Genomic DNA, 10,054 nt, shown 5'->3' with positions numbered 1-10,054 from the left:
GGAGAAAAATGTATAGAAAAACGTGTACAATCCGTGTTATAGTACTCTGCGACCTTCTGATACGACGCCAGAAAAAAAAAAACCCACGAAAAATTCTGTTATTCAGTATTTTGTACCCTACAATATTGTGTCGACATTAGCCCTTTATATGACGCGGCCTGGTGTTTCAATTCTCGGGTACAAGAGAATTATTGCCAGAGACCCATATTCCTGCTTCATTGCTGATGTTTATCTTGCACGCGAGCGCGCAAACGCACACACACACTCACACATACATATACATATATATACGTATATTTCATATATATATATATATATATATATATATTTATTTATATTTATATTTATATATATATATATATATATATATATATATATATATTTATATATATTTTTATATATACTTATATATTTATATATATATATATATATATATATATATATATATATATTTATATATATATAAATACATTTATATATATATATATATATATATATATATATATATTTATATATATATATAATATATATATATATTTATATATATATAAATATGTTTATATATATATATATATATATATATATATATATATATATATATATAAATATATTTATATATATATATATATATATATGTATATATATATATATATACACACACATATATATATATATATATATATATATATACATATATATATATATATATATAATATATATATATATATATATATATATATATATATATATATATATATATATATATATATATATATATATATATATATATATATATATATATATATATATATATATATATATATATATATATATATAATATACCCACCTATGATAAAACTGACATTAATCCGCTCCCAGCAAGATTCTATTCAATGAGAAATTAAGTAACTATGTACCTGAGAGTTGATAGACTGTAGTAAATCCCAGCTCATGTGGAAAATGATCAGTAGTTTAGTCATCTCATTATGGAATGGAATGGAGTGGAATATGGAGTTTAGGCCAAAGGCCAAGCACTGGGACGTATGAGGTCATTCAGCGCTGGATAGGAAATTGAGGATAGGTAGGTTTGAAAGGTGTAACAGGAGGAATACCTCAAATCCGTTACACCTTGAAATAATTATTAGGAGAGGGTGGATAGCAACATGGAAGAAAGTTAGGAATGGAGGTACAGTGAAAGGAATAAGAACCTTGAGTAATGCCTACAGTGCACCCTGTGAGATGCACTGACGACACTAGCCCCCCCAAACGGGGTCCATTGTGGAAATTCTAGCCGAACAGGAAGGTAAGAGCATCCCCTCGTGTCAAGTTCGGCAAGAATTAGAAAATCGTCTTTCCCTGTGTAGCTGGTATCTTAATTTATTTGTATTCTACCTATTTATTTATTGATTTATTAATTTATCTTTTTCAATTGCTTATCTCCTATTCCCGTATTTCCTGTTATCTTCTGTTACTTCTTTTGAAATGGACACCGTTTCCTATGGAAGCTTGAATTTCAAGTCAGTGCCCCTGTGGTGGGCTTGTTCCATATAAATAGGGTTCATCTTCTGAATAATAATAATAATAATATAATAATAATAATAATAATAATAATAATAATGATAATAATAATGATAATAATAATAATAATATCCGGAAGCTTGAATCTCAAGTCAATGGACCCTGTAGGCTTGTTCCACATAAATAGGGTTCATCTTCTGAATAATAATAATAATAATAATAATAATAATAATAATAATAATAATAATAATAATAATAATAATAATAATAATAATATTTGGAAGCTTGAATTTCAAGTCAGTGGCCCCTGTGGTGGGCTTGTTCCATATAAATAAGGTTCATCTTCTAATAATAATAATAATAATAATATAATAATAATAATAATAATAATAATAATAATAATAATTTTAATTGGAAGCTTGAATTTCAAGTCAATGGCCCCTGTAGGCTTGTTCCACATAAAAAGGGTTCATCTTCTGAATAATAATAATAATAATAATAATAATAATAATAATAATAATAATAATTTTAATTGGAAGCTTGAATTTCAAGTCAATGGCCCCTGTAGGCTTGTTCCACATAAAAGGGTTCGTCTTCTGAATAATAATAATAATAATAATAATAATAATAATAATAATAATAATAATAATAATAATAATAATAATTTGCAAGCTTGAATTTCAAGTCAGTGGCCCCTGTGGTGGGCTTGTTCTATGTAAATAGGGTTCATCTTCTGAATAATAATAATAATAATAATAATAATAATAATAATAATAATAATAATAATAATAATAATAATAATAATAATAATAATAATAATAATAACAATAATAATAATAGTAATAATAATAATATTTGGAAGCTTGAATTTCAAGTCAGTGGCCCCTGTGGTGGGCTTGTTCTATGTAAATAGGGTTCATCTTCTGAATAATAATAATAATAATAATAATAATAATAATAATAATAATAATAATAATAATAATAATAATTTTAATTGGAAGCTTGAATTTCAAGTCAATGGCCCCCTGTAGGCTTGTTCCACATAAAAGGGTTCATCTTCTGAATAATAATAATAATAATAATAATAATAATAATAATAATAATAAAACAATAATAATAATATTTGGAAGCTTGAATTTCAAGTCAGTGTCCCCTGTGGTGGGCTTGTTCTATGTAAATAGGGTTCATCTTCTGCATAATAATAATAATAATAATAATAATAATAATAATAATAATAATAATAATAATAATAATAATAATATTTGGAAGCTTGAATTTCAAGTCAGTGGCCCCTGTGGTGTGCTTGTTCCATTTAAATAAATAAATAAATAAATAAATAAATAATAATAATAATAATAATAATAATAATAATAATAATAATAATAATAATAATAATAATAATTGGAAGCTTGACTATCAATTCAATGGCCCCATGTAGGCTGGTTCAACATAAGTAGAGTTCATCTTCTGAATAATAATAATAATAATAATAATAATAATAATAATAATAATAATAATAATATCTATGTAACTGTCTATCTGTATACCGGTATATATAGATAGATAGATATTATTATTATTATTATTATTATTATTATTATTATTATTATTATTATTATAATTATTATTCAGAATACAAAACCCTATTCATATGGAACCACTGACTTTTAATTCAATCTTCTATAGGATATTATGGCGTTCATTTGATAGAAGCCACAGAAGATACCAGTAAATACAGAAAGAGGAGATCAGTTATTAGAAAGGAAACAATGAAATAATAAACAAACGGATGAATGTATATATATATATATATATATATATATATATATATATATATATATATATATATATATATATATATATATATATATATATACATATACAGAGAAACACACACAGAAACACACACACACACAATACCTATCAGGCAAAAATATATTTTCTAAAGCCAGAAATTTATGGTCGCTAAAAACTAACTACACCTGTTTGTTGGTACATCTTACTGACAACTCTCTGAAAACTCGTCGCCCTTCGCCTCTCCCCCACAACCCATTTGGCCCCCCCCCAAAAAAGCTACCAATGCTATTGGTTGCTCTTTGGCCCGGGCACTACCTGGGTGGAACACACACGTATGTTAGGCTCATCAAGTATATATAAGGAAGGTCCCAATTCTAGATTTCACAGAACAGTTGAGCTCAGGCCTGGAAACAGCTACTTTAGAAGAGTTATCAAAATGCAGACTGTAAGTATTGATGGAATATGGATTTGAAATGAGAGAGAGAGAGAGAGAGAGAGAGAGAGAGAGAGAGAGAGAGAGAGAGAGAGAGAGAGGTGTGTTTTATGATATAACAAATGTATTTAGTATCTATGGGGGTATGGATCTGAGATGAGAGAGAGAGAGAGAGAGAGAGAGAGAGAGAGAGAGAGAGAGAGAGAGAGAGAGAGAGAGAGAGAGTGGAAACAGCTACTTTGGAAGAGTTTTCAAAATGCAGGCTGTAAGTATTGATGGAATATGGGTTTGAAATAGAGGAGAGAGAGAGAGAGAGAGAGAGAGAGAGAGAGAGAGAGAGAGAGAGAGAGAGTGAGTGAGTATTTTGTGACAGCGATGGTATATAGATTGGAAGAAGAAAATTGTTTCGTGATTCTACTATCGACATGAGGATTTAAATTGAGAGAGAGAGAGAGAGAGAGAGAGAGAGAGTCTGTTTTATATATAGCGATGGGGCATGGATTTGAAAATGGGAAATTGTGTTCAGTGTTTCTGCTGCTAAATGAGATCAACAAAGAGAAGAGACTGAGAGAGAGAGAGAGAGAGAGAGAGAGAGAGAGAAATTGATCGTGATTCTACTGTCAAAGTGAGGATTTAAAGAGAGAGAGAGAGAGAGAGAGAGATTTGTTTCTCTGATATATCACACTATAGGTCTGGAGTGAAAGGAATTTGACGCCTGATAATTAGTTTAGCTAGAAAAACTGGTCGCTACGTATTTTCTGATAGCCGAGATAAAAAATTAGGCACAATTGCTTAATTATCTGAGTTCGATAATTATCTTAAATAGGTTATTTTATTTGCTATTCTCCTTGCACTTTAATACATTTTTATCTATTTATTAATTCATTAATTTGTTTTTTTCTTTTCTAATAAGTGAGATTTCTTCCTAACCTAACCTTAATATTCTATGGAAGCTTCTTGAATTTCAAGTTAATGTCCCCTTTAGTGGGCTTGTTCCATATGAATAAGGTTCATCTTCTCAATAATAATAATAATAATAATAATAATAATTATTATTATTATTATGAAATTATCATTCGTCCTAATTTTCATTTAAGTAAATATGACTTGATGAAGTCTTAACCTTCCTAGCCTTGATTTAGGGACTGCTTTTAATGAAACTATTTCTAGTATATATGATGCTTTAGACTTTTTTAATGAAAGTCTTAGGTCAGGTCTGTCCTAGTTTCCTCTTTTAATGAAAGTCTATTGCCTCTTGCAATGAAAGTCTCGGGTCAGGGCTGTCCTGAGGTTTTTTCTCTTTTAATGAAAGTCTTAGGCCTGGTGTGGTGTTTTCTATCCTCAGATTTTTCCTATTTTAACGAAAGTCTTAGGCCTGGTCAGTGCTGATTTCATCTTCTGAATGAAAGTCTTAGGTCAGGGGTGTCCTAAGACTTTTCCTCTCGTAATGAAACACTTAAACCTGGTCTGTCCTGAATTCCTCTTTTAATGAAAGTCTTAGACCTGGTCTGTCCTAGGACTTTTCCTCTTGCAGTGAAAGTCTTAGGCCTGGTCTGTCCTGAATTCCTCTCTTAATGAAAGTCTTAGTCCAGGTCTGTCCTATCTTCCTGTCTTAATGAAAGTCTTAGGCCTAGTCTGTCAGTAATTCCTCTTATAACGAAAGTCTTAGGCCTCGTCTGCCCTGAGTTCCTCTTTTAATGAAAGTCTTAAGTCTGGTCTGTTCGGAATTCCTCCTTTAATGAAAGTCTTAGGCCTGGTCTGTCCTGACTTCCCAATTTTATGAAAGTCTTAGGCCTGGCCTGTCCTAACTCTCTCTTTTAATAAAAGTCTTATACCAGGTCATTCTAACTCCCTGACTGTAACTCCCAGATGACTCAGCAATTATCACAGTATATCCAGATATTTCATAGCCCAGCAAAATTAGCTGATCAGGTATCATGAATCTTGTTTTGATTATTTTTCATATAATTCTTTTCAAAATAAAATTTAAAACTGTTTTTCTTTTACAACTGCTTGAATTTATCATCTACTACAAAAAAAAAAAATTTTGTCAGAAAAACCTATATAATTTTTTTTTGATAACCTAAAGATTGTTTTCTTAAAACTGCCAAATTTTAAATTCTAATAAGACATTTTTTATCTTATAAAACTAATTTTTATTTCTGCAAAAGCACCAAAACCAGAATTCATAAACAACAGCTTAACTAAAGCAAAACAGAATTATTTTAACGGCTGGACAGATACGTTTTGACTACAGACGAGAAAAAATAAATCTCAAAATATAACAAAATACATTTGAATGCTCGACACATTTTGACTACAGACAAGAAAAAATAAATCTGGAAAATAAAACAAAATACATTTGAATGCTGGACAGACATTTTTTCACCACAAACAAGATAAAAAAAATCTCGAAAATAATATAAAATTATTTTTACTTACTAGACAGATACGTTTTGACCACAGACAAGATAAAATAAACCTCGAAAATAAGATATAATTATTTTTTTATTACTAGACAGATACGTTTTGACCACAGACAAGTAAAAAGAAATCTCGGAACCAAACAAAAATTAAATGAGGCATCTCGACGGAATTTTGATTACAGACAATAAAAAACGAATCTCGAGGCCTGCCTGTACCTAAGGCATCAATAAATCGAAAACGCTCTCTCTCTCTCTCTCTCTCTCTCTCTCTCTCTCTCTCTCTCTGTCTTTCGTCAGCTCAGGTGAACAAAAAACCCTCCCTCCCTGATTACGCAGATGATATTCGACCACTCAAAAACACTCTCTCTCTCTCTCTCTCTCTCTCTCTCTCTCTCTCTCTCTCTCGTCAGCTCAGGTGAACAAAAAACCCTCCCTCCCTGATTACGCAGATGATATTCGACCACTCAAAAACTCTCTCTCTCTCTCTCTCTCTCTCTCTCTCTCTCGTCAGCTCAGGTGAGCACAAAACTCTTCCTTCCTGATTGCGCAGGTGACATTCGACCACTGCTTGACAGCAAAGAGCAGCTGCAAGTGGAAATTGCATGCTTCTCGCAAAAGTTGCTTGACTCGCTTGGCAGAGCCAGAAAAAGTGGTTGCCATTGGCACGTATCCTGGTATTTTCTGCTTTCAGTTTTATTTCCCGTGTCTGTCCAGTCGTTCGAATGATTTTGTTTTGTTTTAGTTAAGCTGTTGTTGATGAATTCTGGTTTCGATGCCTTTGGAGAAATAAAAATTACATTAAAATCTAGCAGTTTTAAGAAAACAATATTTAGGTTATAAAAATATATATATAGGTTTTTCTGACACTATTTTTTTTGTAGTAGATGATAAATTCAAGCAGTTGTAAAAGAAAAACAGTTTTGAATTTTATTTTGAAATGAGTTACATGAGTAATAATCAAAACAAGATTCATGATGCCTGATTAGCTGATTTATAATCTTGCTTCGTGATTTTGGGAAAGTGGTCAAATGATAACCTTTTTTGGTTAAAATGTGTATTTGAGATTTTGGGGAAGTGATAACCACTTTTGTTCAAATTTTGGGGAAGTGATAACCACTTTTGTTAAAATGTATATTTGAAAATTTGGGGAGGTATAACCGTTTTTTATTAAAAAGTGTAATTGAGATTTTGGGGAAGTGTTAATCACTTTTGTTCAAATGTATATTTGAGATTTTGGGGAAATGACAAACATTTTTGTTCAAATGTATATTTGAGATTTTGGTTAAGTGATAACCATTTTTGCTAAAATGTATACTGTATTTGAGATTTTGAGGAGTTATAACCACTTTTGTTCAAATGTATATTTAAAATATTGGGGAAGTGATAACCAATTTTTTTGTTAAAATGTATATTCGAGATTTTGGGGAAGTGTTAGCCACTTTTGTTCAAATGTGTATTTGAGATTTTGGAGAAATGTTAACCACTTTTTTGTTCAAATGTATATTTGAGATTTTGAGGAGTGTTAACCATTTTTGCTAAAGTGTGTGTAGAGAATTTGGTTAATATCGTGTGTGTATATTTGTACGATTGTATTTATATATTTATTAATTATCTGAAACTAACTGATAAAGTTATGAATTAATATTCTAAAGGCGAATAATTAATCCCATATTTTATTTTTATTTATATATTTCATTGCCCTATTGGTGGGGCACCTTTCTTTCCTTAGTTATTTGCCGTTTTGTAATTTTCCCTACTCAGCCCTATTAATGCCGTTCCTTCTCTATTTATCTGCCCTACTAGTAAGGTACCCTTTCTTGTAGTTCTCCCTATTAATTCCCCTGTTAATGAGGTTCCTTCCCTATTTATATTTGCCCTGTTGGCGAGGTACCTTTCCAGTTCTTCCTACGTATGCCCTATTAACGCAGTTCCTTCCCTATTTATTTTCCCTGTTAGTGAAGAACCTTTTCTTGCAGCTTCCCTACTTACGCCCTATTTGTGAGGTTCCTTCCCTAATTGTTTACCTTATTTATTGACACTGTTTATGATGTTATTTCCCTATTTATATGCCCTATTAATGCGGTTTCCTTCCCTATTTATTTTTCCTATTCGCGAAGAACATTTTCTTGCAGTTTTCACTACTTATGCCCTATTTATGAGGTCCCTTCACTAATTGTTTGCCCTCTTTATAAGGTTTCTTCCCTATTTATTGACACTTTATGAGGCTCATTCTCTATTATTTGCCCTATTTATGAGGTTATTTCCCTATTTATTTGCCCTATTTACGAGGTCATTTCACTATTTATTTGCCTTATTACCCTATTAGTGAAGAGCCTTTTCCTTGCAGTTCTCCCTACTTATGCCCTACTATTTGCGAGGTTATTTCCCTATTCATTTGCCCTATTACCCTATTAGTGAAGAGCCTTTTCCTTGCAGTTCTCCCTACTTATGCCCTACTAACTCGGTTCCTTTCCTCCCAGTACTCCCTACTCATCGCCCTATTGGTCCTGCTAGCAGCGATATTCACAGTAGCGTCGGCCATGCCTTCGCCGACGATCATGAGAACGCCCTTCGACGGATTCTTCAAGTGGTTCGACAGGCTGCTCAAGAACTTCAGATACGGCTAGAGGCGGCGGAGGGCTGGGGCGTCTGTCTGCTGCGTCTTTCCCGTCGGAGGAGGGAGTAGTTTTTCCCCTTCGGAGGAAGGAAGGGTCTTTTCTCCTTCGGAGGATGGGAGAGCTTTTTCTCCTTCGGAGGAGGGAAGGGTCTTTCTCCTTCGGAGGGTGAGAGAGTTTTTTCCCCTTTGGAGGATGGGAGAGTCTTTCTCCTTCGGAGGATTGGAGAGCTTTTTCTTCTTCGGAGGATCCGAGAGTCTTTTCTCTTTCGGAGGAGGGAAGGGTCTTTTCTCCTTCGGAGGAGGGAGGGTCATTTCTCCGTCGGAGGATGGGAGAGTCTTTTCTCCTTCGGAGGAGGGAAGGGTCTTTTCTCCTTCGGAGGTGGGAATATTTTTCTCCTTCGGAGGAGGGAGGGTCTTTTCTCCTTCGGAGGGGGGAAGGGTCTTTTCTCCTTTGGATGAGGGAGGGTCTTTTCTCCTTCGGAGGAGGGAATATTTTCCCCTTCGGAGGATTGAAGAGTCTTTCCTCTTCGGAGGAAGGAATAATCTTTCCCCTTCTGAGGAAGGAATGACTTTTTCCTCCTCCGGAGGATGAGAGTTTTTTCTCCTTCGGAGTAGGAAAGGGTCTTTTCTCCTTCGGAGGAGGGAATGGTTTTCCTTTCCTTCGGAGGATTGAAGAGTCTTTCCTCTTCGGAGGAGGGAATAATCTCTCCCCTTCTGAGGAAGGAAGAGTCTTTCCTCTTCGGAGGAGGGAATAATCTCTCCCCTTCCGAGGATTGAAGAGTCTTTCTTCTTCGGAGGAGGGATAATCTCTCCCCTTCGGAGGAAGGAAGACCACTGCTGCCCTAGGGAGGAGGGAAGGGTCGCCCCACATCCTTTCCGTCTGCAGGAGATTGCCATAGGATTCCTCCTGGCCATCAAGGGATCCTAAGGATATTCTCACATGGCGCCCAAAGATCTTGTAAATTTTTGTAAATACGAATTTTTATCTTATTGCTGTGAGAAAAGTGAGAGAAAGAGACTTTCTCTCTCTCTTACGCTTTCTCTCTCTCTCTCTCAGACTCCTGAGAATCGCTGTCTCTTCTACGTGTGTTCGTTTTTGACCACATTTTATTTTTAATGTTTAGATTTTAAGAGGAAAAATATGTCAGTATTATGTGAAGTAAATTCTGTACAAACTAATTTTCTTTTTTTTCTTCCTTTATCTCTCCTTTTCTTATTTTTATTTACTCTTTCAGTCCTTTAAAATGGTTAAAAACATATTAT

The 10,054-nt window shown here is 33.1% G+C and overlaps 1 long non-coding RNA gene across 1 annotated transcript; it reads left to right on the top strand.

Annotated features, from left to right (window-relative positions):
* The first annotated feature begins 3,481 nt into the window (after positions 1–3,481).
* On the top strand, positions 3,482–9,970 carry LOC136828159 (uncharacterized). The gene is made up of 2 exons (XR_010849944.1): positions 3,482–3,760; positions 8,655–9,970. It is a non-coding gene; the product is annotated as an uncharacterized lncRNA (long non-coding RNA).
* Positions 9,971–10,054: the final 84 nt, after the last annotated feature.

The sequence above is a fragment of the Macrobrachium rosenbergii genome, chromosome 42, assembly GCF_040412425.1.
Source record: "Macrobrachium rosenbergii isolate ZJJX-2024 chromosome 42, ASM4041242v1, whole genome shotgun sequence".
Taxonomy (NCBI): domain Eukaryota; kingdom Metazoa; phylum Arthropoda; class Malacostraca; order Decapoda; family Palaemonidae; genus Macrobrachium; species Macrobrachium rosenbergii.
Note: the sequence above shows the minus strand (reverse complement) of the source record. Positions and strands in the feature narration are given on the sequence as shown.